The following is a 12,001-nucleotide window of genomic DNA, read 5'->3' on the forward strand; positions in this document are numbered from 1 at the left end:
TATTTATTTTAAAGACCCTGCATATAAGTGGACTTGTGCAGTTCAAACCCATGTTGTTCAAGGTCAACTATAATTCCAATCAAATTGGTAAAAACAAAGGGATAGCTATGGTCTTTTGGAGACCAAAACATGTTAGCTCCAATTTTATGTAGTTAACTAAAGAGAATTAAGCAATGCCACTTTCTAAAAAAATAAAAGCAAAATAAAAGAAAGGTTTCAAATGGAAGAAAATTTAATACACATAAAATCCTGTTAAATGCATGATGATAAATCATATTTGCTGATGGTCATGTTTATTGTGAAACTTAATTTTATTATGAAACTCTGACAACATAACCACATTATTTCATTTTGTTGAGGTAGGAGCAGAGATCAAAATCCACCAACCAAGAAATGCTTGTTAATTGTTCTTGGGTTCCCTGCTGTGGAGAATATAAAGGAAGCATAAGGCCTGGACACTCTTCTCAGGGTGCATGAAGTGGCTAACAGGTAAATGAGTGAAAAGATAATACATATTTGAGAAATTTACAAAAGAGAGGTAACTTTTTCTTAGAATGCTCATGAAGATATGGTCTCAGTTGGGCTGGGATTTAAATGGGAAGAAAACATACAGACTGAAGGGATTGGAAAGGACTTCTGGGGTTTGAAATATGGAGTAAAGCTCTGAGGGGAGATGTCGCATACCAATGTTGTCTACTGTAAAAGCAGACACAGAAGACATACAAAAAGATTTTGTACCTGGCACTGAAGATTTCTGATATTCCCAAAGGGGTCTTTGATCAAGAGCTATCTGTTCCAGTAAAGAAACACAGATAGAAATGTTTGGGTGAGGCACACCTCAAAGTGGAATCAAAACTTGAGATCTAGCTGCACAGTGCTTCCATAGGTCCACAGTGAAAGGGCCTGGCCAAGAACGAAGGCGTCTGCTCTGGGAATCTGGCAGAGATTGGGACACCTTCGGAGGGTGGGTGTGCACATAGCTTGAGACATGCTGGGTTGGATGACAAAATATTTGATGCTAGCCCTGTTGCTTTCTTACTCTGTGAAGTTCAAGCGGGGCCCCAACTCCCTCCCTCTAGTCCTCAAATCCTTTATTTACCATGTGGGGATTAGTAATACCCCTTCTGTCTATATCATGCAACCGTGGTGAAAACAAATGAGATAATGTTGGCAAAATACTTTGTAAACTGTAAAATGCTATATAAATTAAGTGCTGATTGTTCGAGCTTGTGGCCAACATCTATGACACTTCGTCTCTGATTAATTGGCTGAATCATGGCCATCAAAAGCCCTCTCCCACTCGTCTCCATTAATCCACACTCATTTCTAACTTTCCTGCACTAAACCCACTTTTTTCAGGGAGCGCTCTATATGTATCAGACTTACTCCCCATGCCTTCCACTCTTATGCATCATCTCTACCACCTTCTCCACTCAAACTCATGTTTTCCCCTATATAAGAATGCGTTGCCTTTCAGTTGCATTATAAACTCCTGCAGGAAAGGGAGCTTGTTTTTACTTTTTAAATGACACCAGAACTCTCCTTTACTTAGCAGCAAAGAGTTAGGAATAGAAGGACGTTGGAGGACACTGAGGGTTCAGGGAGAGTAACAGAGGAAAACATAAGTGAAGACTGACTCATCACAGGGATCCTGGAAGCTCTAGCTCTGTTCTTGACAATTATTTGAATTATTTATTTTTTTAAAATAATAATTATTAAATTATCTACAATGAAGATGGCAATTTAGACCTCTATTATACATGGATCGAGTTGAATAATTGGAAAACAATAGAGTTCATAAACAGGTTATACTGTACACATACAGAATGGTATTCAAAAAAATAAATAAAAGAGGCTGGATAAGATTTATATTTTCTACATCAAATGAACTAATTGATTATCTAATCCATATGACTTTGGCAAGGATAAAACTGCGATGAGCCTTTTTTCCCAATTCTCAGAAACAACCAGCTTACCTTTCCCCCCACTGATGACATATATTATTCAGTTGTTGATCACCTGGCATAATGATGCAGAATGCAGAAAACCACAGGTCAGCTAGGCAAGCATTCTGTGACAGGCCATTTTACCATTTTAGGTGGGGAAATAAAGTGACACATTTTACTATTTAACAAGATGCATTCATTTTATATATAAGAAGATCACCTTTCACGTTTCAATCGCTCAGTGAAAAAAGCAAAATGTAACTCAGAATAAAAATAGGCAATAATGCAATATAAACAGGGTGTTTAATTTCACTTCATGAAAATTCATTGTTTTGGATTATCTGCATCAGTGATCCACCCATCAAACATCTCCCTCCATAAACTCCTGTCTCGAAGCATTTTTCCTCCTCTCTCTCTTTAAAGCGGCTGCCTTCTATCACAGAGCTAATGGAGAATTAGGTAAAAATGAAAAGATTGTTTATCTGCTGAGTGGGGCTTATAAAATCATCTGCATATGCTTGAAAGAGGTCTAATCCAGGAGCACCATAATTATCATTCTGAACCTGGGTGCCTCGAGTGGTGTTTCTCTTTTAATTTATAACACTTTAAAACCAAGGGTAACAGGCCCTCTTGAAAGAAAGCAAGTTGAACATGACGAACTCTGTGTTTCTGTAATTTAAAAATGGACAGTGTTCTCAAACTTTACTTAAGCAGTCGCACAATCCAAGAAAATGGGGTTGAGTTTCTGCAGTTTTATTGCTGTTGTTTAGATGAAGATGGGCACATCCCCCACCCCAGAGTGTGGAGAGACAGTAACTGCAGCTGATACTAGAATGGTGTCACTAAGGTCTCAAAGCAGAAATTTGCTGGGAAAGTGCTTGCAAAACAGATTGTTTCCATTTCGCTCTCCCCATCCTGCAAGTGGCGGCTGTCTCATGGCCAGAAGCAGTTGTGGGAAGGTTGTTGAGGGTGGTTTAAAGGAAACAGCCTGTGTTTAGACTGGAGTACATGCTTGGAACCCACAAAAGTGAGTATTTCTCCTTTCACTAGCATTTGTGATGTGTCACCATGGAGGTTGCTCAGCCTCGCCCAGATGCTAGTGTGTGCATGTTTTAGGTGTCCTTGTGGGTGAGGACTTGGCAGGCAGCAGGGTGCCTTAGACAGTCAAATGGGAGAAGTTCATCCTGTTAAAGTCTAGACATTTAAAGAGCAAAAAGTGTTTGTTAAAGTTTTTAGAATGGAAGCAAACAAAGGGTTTGGAAACATGAACCTTCCTGAAAAACAAAACCAAATTATTCCAAGCACACTTGGAGATGTCTTTCTTTTTGAGTGCATTTTTACTAATTTTTGAAATATTTTACTAAGATCTTCAGGGAACGTAGACATGTATCAAAGCATTACTAAACACGGCAGTGTACTATTCTACTCACCAATTTTTGGCTAACCCTAATGCAGTGAGTAGGCTTATATGACAGCACCATGCAAGTCATTTGTTAGGAATGTCATTCGAGTAAAATAATTAGGTTCAAGGGAATTATTATGGAGAAAAAACATCTTTAGTAGCTAATAAAGACATATCACTTTTAATGCATCAAGGATGCACTTTTAAAGGTGGCAACAGCTTATCAGACCATAAAAATGTGCATAAGAATAGAGATGTTGACTTTTAAAGAATATAGCAGAAAAAGAACATTTTAGATTTTGCAAGATTCCTAATTGCCTACCTGAAAACTGTAATAATTTAAAAAGCACAATCATAAAAGTAATAAAAACAAACACAAATTTCATGTCAGAAACCGAGTGGTTCACACTATTTATTTTGAGTGATACTATGATTAATTTTAGAACAATCAGCCCTCGGTTTGGAGTGGCCTGAGTTTGACTCTGAAATGTAATGCTGAACATGTTTTGAGCCGTGATTAGACTGATGTGTTTAAATTGGTTGGGGATGGCAATGAGATTGTGGTGACAACAGATAATATGGGTGCTACAGGCCTTTCTGTAGAGTTTTCAACATGCAGAGAAGAGTCATGTTTGTAAGTAATAAACCAAATTAGCACTGAATACATATTAAATATGGGGGAACATAGTCCCAAAGAACCCATCACTGAAGAGGGTTGTGGTTATAAAACAAATGCTTGGTTTAGCATAAGAGTTCAGCAATTCTGTTTAGAGGCCATATTTACTTAATTTCTATTTTTGCCTATGAAAGCTGAAACTGGCAGATTTACATAGTTCATTTCAACTCTGATTTTTATTTTTCTGAAGTAAAAAAATGTCCTGCTGACATAAGTACAAGTAAGTGACGATTAATAGTTGATATCAGCAGGTGTTATCGGACTGAAAAAGGGTATACAGAAAAAAAGGACAACCCCAGGAGGCATGTAAGTGGGGGAATCAGAACAGATACTGGAATAGGCAAAAAACAAGAGAAACAGGAGGTTTTTAGTGGTCTTGATGGCTTCACTGAAAGTCAATAGCTTTGCACATGTCCCAGTGAAAAGGCCATGTACACCATGACACAAAGCCAACATTTGTATTTTCTGAATTCATCTGATTGTCTCTGGTGGATAAAAACTTGAGCTCAGATAGACACCTAAACTGGCTGGGAAAAGTTTCAGAAAAGAGAGAAACAAGTGGCTCAGAAAAGAGAGAAATAAGTTGATAGCAAAGATCCCTTTTCTCAATGATGACAGTGGAAAGGACACTACTCATAAATATTAACAATCATGGTAAAAACAATGGTCCATTTGTAGAGCGCTGTTAATTTTGCACATTTGTTCTACGTCTATTGCTTCCCAGTAGCAGCATGGGGCAAGCAGGGCAACAATTCTTATCTTCATTTTGCAGATGAAAAACAAGTACAAAACGCTTCATGAAATTTGAGTAACATGTCCAAACTCCCAGCAGTAAAATACTAGAATGGCAGAGATGAGGCTAGAACTTAGGTGTCCTGATTCCCAGCACTTAGCTCTTTCCCTTACTTATTTGACCACTCTGAATCAACAGGCCACACCAGTGTGACTTAACTCAGAAAATAAATTACTTAGAACTATTTGTTTTGTTTTGTTTGTTTGTTAAAACTTCTTTTCGATAATAACCACCATCTCCCATTAAGTCGCCAAAATGACCAACACAAAGGGAAAGAGGAGAGACACCCACTATATGTTCTCTAGACCTTTTAGAAAACATGGAGTTGTTCCTCTGGCCACATACATGCGCATCTACAAGCAAGGTGATATTGCAGACATCCAGGGAATGGGCACTGTTCAAAAAGGAATGCCCCACAAACTGTTCCCATGGCAAAACTGGAAGAGTCTACAATGTCACCCAGTACGTGGTGCGCATCGTTGTGAACAAACAAGTTGAGGGCAAGATTCTTGCCAAGAGAATTAATGCACGTATTGAGCATATTAAGCACTCTCAGAGCCACGGTAGCTTCCTGAAACGTGGGAAGGAAAATGATCAGAAAAAGAAGGAGCCAGAGAGAAAGGTACCTGGGTTCCCTGAAGCATCGGCCCGCTCCACCCAGGGAAGTGCACTGTGAGAACCACTGGGAAGGAGCCTGAGCTGCGGGAACCATTCCCTATGAATTCATGGCCTGATAAGTGTTAATAAAAAGAGTGGTGGCTCTTCCCCCAAAAAATATTTAAAGGAAAAAACCTGCTTTGTAACTGGATTATATTATTTATTGTTTCAGATCCGCACATTCTCATTCTAGATCTCCTTGCTCTGCTTGGTCTGACTTTATAGTTCCTTTTTGTTTTCTGTCAAAAAATAGTCATAATGATGATTTTCATACATGTAAAAGGTGAGAAAATCCTTCCCTGAAATCAGAAATGAAGGCAGGCACAAGTACCATCTATGGTTCCATGTCAACAATTCTGAATTTCAATTTTCTTGTCTGTAAAATGAGCGATTCAGCTTTAATCTTTCTTTATACTTACTTTCCATTCAGTTGCTAATTAATTAATATATTATTACTCCTCTCCGTAATATATTTATTGACATATTATATATTAACTTTAATATGATTTAACCTTCCACCTGAGTTTCTCGGTTATGTTTGTGGTATGGCCACGTGCTAGGCTCCTTTGCTTTTCAAAGTGTGGTTGGTGGACCAGCAACATCGCTGTAACCTGGGAGACTGTTAGAAATTCAGACTCATGCTCTAACCCAGATCTGTTAGGCCATAATATGCATTTTTAACAAGATGCTTGGCGATCTGTATGTACTTTGAAGTTTGAGAAATGTTGCCGTGGATCACAAGCTTCTAGGAAAAAGGAGAAACAAGACTGTCTATATGATACATCGATGTGGTGATTAGAGACTCGGTTGAAGCCAAGTAGAATTTCTATTGCTATTAAGATTTTTCAGAAGGTAATAGTAGTAATGAAGAGGTTAGGTATTTTATTTTTTTAAAAGAATTATTGAAGGCTTCACAACTTTTAAGGTAGTAACAAAAAGTGTATCAATTAAGGGTGATAATCAAAATCCAATCTTGTCTTTATTGCCTTTTTTTTAAGATTTAAAAAAAACCTGATTTCTAGAGAGAGAGGAGGAGAGAGGGAGAGAGAAAAGAGAGAAACATCAATGAGAGAGCAGCCTTGCTCCCCACTTCCCCCCCGGGTACCCCTCCCAAGGATTAAGTGGGCCACCCAGGAACCCAGGCATGTGCCCAGACCACTGGGAATGGAACCAGCAAGCCCTCCTGCAGGGGACAGCAGCCAGCCAACGGGCCACACCTGCCAGGGCCTGTCTTTATTGTCTAAAATAAGGAGAAGTCAGAGAGGGAACTGCTCTCACCAAGTTCAGGAATCCAGACCCACTGTGGAATCTGCGTGAGGAATCACGGTCACTAAGTGCTTAGGGGTCTATCTGATTCTAAAACCCAGTCACATTCATTGTACTGGGCAAGTGACTTGTAGAGAAAGGTGACTTCAGAAAAATAAACAAGGAAAGGCCCATTATTGCTAGAAAAAGCAGGGAGGCTACAGTTAGTTATTCGCTATCTTGTTTAGTCTTCCTTTAAAATATGACCTGTCATTTAATGAATATTTGTCCAAGTTACACATCTTCCCAAAGGGGGTATATATTTGAACTATATTAATCACTTTTCAAAGTTTTCCATCAGGAGGTTTGAAAAAAATTCCCAACAGGAGCAAGGATAAATGTTGAAGTAACAGTTCTAACATTAAGTATCCCCAAACATTATGGGATATTTTGTAAACCTTTTTAAAATAAAGAAAATATTTCCATGCTGCATATTAATGAATTACAGTAAGGAATGATCTTCCTCGAGCCTTAGCTTTCTTATCAGTAAAACTTGCTGAAACCTTTATGATTTTCTACCTTAAAATTTTTCTGTGTGAAACTTGGTTATTGTTTAAAAAGTGCTCTGTAAAGCAATATGCCACAAGTGAATTGGGTAAAGTTCATGGTAATAATCGTTTACCTAAATCTTGTTTTATATTTCAATTATTTACGTATTTGTATTTCTCCTATTTACAAAAAAATGATTCAAAGAAGTTTATTGCAGTAAAATTTTAAAGCAACAAGCCTAAACTTGCTCATTTATGTTTCCATTATTGATTTTCCTCCAACTTTTTTATTTTTAAAAGTTTCAAGGCTGCACAAAAGTTACAAGAATACTACAATGAACACTCATATTCCCTTTATGAATTGTGTTTTGCCACCTTTGCCTTGTTGTTCTTTCTTTAGTTTCTGTGAATCATTTATAAGTTAGTTGCCGTCATCATAACACTTCACCCTTAAATAATTCTGTATGTATCAACTAAGAACTAGCGCATTCTTTCACAAGACCAGTGTAAAGTTACCAAACTCAGGAAATTTAACATTGATATGATGGTATTATGGCATACACATTCACATTTAAATTTCCAATTTTATAGCTGTGTATTTCTCAATCCTGGATCTAATGAAAGGTCGCACATTACATTTAGTGGGTTGCGTTCAATATTATTTGCAAAAAATACAAATAATCAGATATTACTGTGATCTTTTGACATGTTTTGGAAAGAACAAATGCACTTGTAGTGAACCCCCCCTATTGATTGTACACTCAGAATGCATATTTTCATAAAATTGAGGTAAAAATCAACTCAAGTAAAATTTTTCTTTGGTATATTAGCACACACCGCATTTCCCCACAGAAATGAGCCTGCATGGACATTGTTGGTGTGCAGACACACCAAAGTTGGCTGAGGGTACAAACTTGAAACTTGGCGAGATTGCAAGAAAATAGGGCCAGAGTTAGAAGAAAAACTCTTCGAGATTTAAATGACACAAAAGATTAGAATTATGAGTAGGGGGAAAAGAAAATTGAACATTGTCTGTAAGGTCATCCTTTATCAGCTTCTCCTCTAAAGGGGAGGCCGAAAGTGAAGATGAAGTTAAAGAATTGCATGTTACATGGAAACCAATCCAGTGTTATGATTAATGCAAATCAAGCAGTTCCAAAGTAAAGGTTTCCGTGGCGATTTTATTTAGTCACAGCATTTCTGTTCCTGTTTGCACAGATATGCATGAACGTTTCCTCCCTCCCTCCCCTCCCCTCCCCTCCCCTCCCCTCCCCTCCCCTCCCCTCCCCTCCCCTCCCCTCCCCTCCCCTCCCCTCCCCTCCCCTCCCCTCTAGGAGAGGGAGAGAGAGAAACATCGGTGTGAGAGACGCACATCTATCGGTTGCCTCCCACACTTGCCCCAACCGGGTGGGGATCAAACCTGCAACCCAGGTACCTGCCCTTGACGGGAATGGAACCTGTGACCTTTTGGTGCTCGGCGACGCTCTCACCACTGAGAACACCAGCCAGGGCAAACGTGGCCTTTCCCTCAGCCCTCCTCCCATGGGCACACTCTGGTTGCCCTTGGAAGTGTTATTCTTTTGTGTACATTATGGTGCACCACATGTGCTGAATTTCCTTTCAATGTGCAAAAAAGATGGGGCACCAAAGCACACTTTCGAGCATAAAGAATAAGCCTACGCCCCCTTTTCCTTCCCGGGCTGGCCCAGGATAGCCTGTCTGACACAGGATATCGCCCATACCCTGCGGGTGGGCTGGCCAAGAGCTTATTCACAATGACCCCGAGGGAACAAATCAAGTCTGCGTTGCTAATTGATACCACATATCACCCAATGCAAATATAATTATCACTCTGGCCCAGCTTCACTTGGAATGCTGAAGTGTAAGTTTTCCAAGCTTAGTTTTAAGCATCTATTGTTCAGGTCTATTTGTGTAGATAAATTTGTAGGTCCGCAGTTCAGAGACACAGGCAAAGCCTTCTTAAATGCAATGAATGCAACAAGAACATGATACATTCTATACTTTTAGGGGCCCATACCCCAAGTTTGGCAATTTACCTGACCAGATGAAGACTTTTCAATCTTTAAAGTGCTGTTAAAACTAACATCTTTTATTTTCTCCTCACAGTTATGGCTTACAGAAGTTTAAAAGTTTAAATGGTAAACGAATCAGCACTCTTTTCTCTTGTTTTGGTACTTGGAGCAGAGTAACTCTGCTCTGCCTGGTCCCACAATCCTTTTGCAATTCATCTGAGTGAACTGAGAACAGAACACACTGAAGACAGATAACAGTTCTGTCATTTTCCAGCACTGTAATTTTAGGGAAGTTACTTTCTCTTGATTTCTCTCAGTTTTCTGATTTGTAAAATTAGCATAAGGTATCTACCATACACAATGATCAAAAAGTGAATGCGAGAATGCCATGACACCCCAACAGAAAAGAACTGACCAATACATGGTGGGAATCCTTATCATTTATCATTATTACACAGTTTTCCTCACTAACATGTTACATTACGAGAAGTATATAAAAATTAATCAAGACATCATCATTATTCTGACTGAATAATAGGAACAATCCTTTTGTTGTTGTTGTTGTTTTTTAAATTGATTTCAGAGAGAGGAAGGGAGAGGAAGAGAGAGAGAGAGAGACATCAGTGATGAGAGAGTCATTGATCGGCTGCCTCCTGCACGCCCCTGACTGGGGATCAATCCCGCAACCCGGGCATGTGCCCTGACCGGGAATCTAACTGGGATCTCCTGGATCCTAGGCTGATGCTCAGTCACTGAGCCCTGCCTGGAAGGAACAATCTTTTTAATAATAAAATGGGATTTGTAGGCACTAAAGGGGCTAATAAATCATCTCCCCAAGAAACAAGTATGAAACTGGATGAAAATGTGAAAATTAACCAACTGAGAATCAGTTATTTATGAGAAGTACAAACTTTTTCTCTCCAAAATTCCATTAAGAAAATGAAGGGGAAAAAAGGACCACAGACTGGGAGAATGGCAGAAAATATTTGCAAATTATATTTCTGATAAAGAACTCAATAATGAAAAGACAACTCAATTAAAAACTGAGCAAAGACTTCAGCAGACATTTCACAAAGAAGATATGTGAATGGCCATACAAAAATGTGTGTGAAAATGTTCATAGGAGCATTATTCTTAATAGATGAAACTAGAAACAATCCAAATGTCCATCAACTGGTGAAAAGAGAAGCAATGTGAGGTATATTCAGCAATAAAAAGGAACAAACTATTGATAAGCCCTACAACATGGATGAACCTCAGAAACATTACTCAAAGTGGAAGAAGCCAGGTGCTGACATGAAGGACCAAATATTGAATGATTCAGTTTGTATGAACTTTCCAGAAAGGGCAAATAGAGACAGAAAGCAGATCAGTGGTTGTCTGGGATCAGAATGTTACTGGGAATTGACTGAAACCAGGAACATTTGGAGTGATGGAATATTCTAAAACTTGATTGTAGTGATGGATACAAAAGTATACATTTATGGAAAAAACACACTGAATTGTATACTTTCAATGGATGGATTATGTGGTATGTAAGTTATACCCCAATTAGGCTATTAAAAATGAAAACAAAGTTATACTAAAATCAAGAAAATGACTTACTTCAGGAAATGTATAATTTCTTAAGAAATATAGTAGTTATTTAGTTAAATATAATAAGAATTAAATGTGGAACCAGATTTAAATCTTGGCTCAATACATTTCTATAGAAATCTATCAAGGTACCATAGTTAAAGCTCAGTTTCCTAATTCATAAAACCAGAGATGTTGATGTATACATTCCCGTTTGAAATCACTTTTGTACAGCTCAAATGAGATTTGAAAGTGCCTTGTAAACCATTAAACTTTACATAAGTGTTAATTATAATGATGATGATGTCACCTGTTAAAGAATCATTTTTAACAGTCTGTTTTGTTCTTTAGCTTAAAGCCTTTGTGGTCATGTGCCCTGCCATTTTGAGTACCTCAATAACATCATCTTAGTAATGTACTTTCCCCTCCTTCAAAATAAATACTACAGAATTTGCTTTAAAAAATACAAACAGCCTTGGCTGCTGTAACTTGGTTGGTTGGAGCCTCACCCCATTCACCTAAGGGTCGTAGGTTTGATTCCCGGTCAGGGCACACTCCTGAGGTGTTGTGGGTTCAATCCCCAGTCGGGGTGCACACAGAGGCAGGAGGCAACCGATGGATGTTTCTCTCTCACATTGACGCTTCCCTCTCTCCCTCTCTCCATTCCTCTCTCTCTCCAATCCATAAACACATATCTTGGGCTGAGGATTACAATTAAAAAAACAAACAACTTTATGGACATGAATTGGTCATTCTACAGCACATGTAGTATAAACTTTACGTGCTACGTGGTTGTACGTAATTGGCAAAGGGATAAAAAGAAAAATACCATGTATTCCATAAATATTTGTAAGATAAAATGTGTTTCTTGCCTTTAAAGTTATTGCTATTCTTAGAACCCACCCTTGTAAGACATATTGCTGAAGGCATCCCTCTGGTAGATGCTTACAAATACATCAAAGGTAAAAAAAACAAAAAAAAATTTAAAAAGTATGTTGCAACATCAATCTGTTCTTATCAAGCCTTGAAAATCAAGCAAAGTATATTATTTACACATGAGAGGTTCTATTCTGAGTCTGCATACATCTGGCATAGCTCATATTTTTTTCTTAATTTAAAATAAGTG

General features: G+C 38.3%; 1 protein-coding gene and 1 pseudogene across 2 annotated transcripts in view; one reads left to right on the forward strand and one right to left on the reverse strand.

Moving 5' to 3' along the window:
• Positions 1–12,001, reverse strand: part of PTPRD (protein tyrosine phosphatase receptor type D) — a 1,875,931-nt gene that overhangs the window by 502,206 nt on the left and 1,361,724 nt on the right. The window lies entirely within an intron of this gene.
• Positions 5,073–5,551, forward strand: LOC308563696 (large ribosomal subunit protein eL21 pseudogene; annotated as a pseudogene). The gene has a single exon. The product of its transcript is annotated as a large ribosomal subunit protein eL21 pseudogene (transcript).

This window comes from Miniopterus schreibersii (assembly GCF_964146895.1).
Source record: "Miniopterus schreibersii genome assembly, chromosome: 11".
Lineage (NCBI taxonomy): Eukaryota > Metazoa > Chordata > Mammalia > Chiroptera > Miniopteridae > Miniopterus > Miniopterus schreibersii.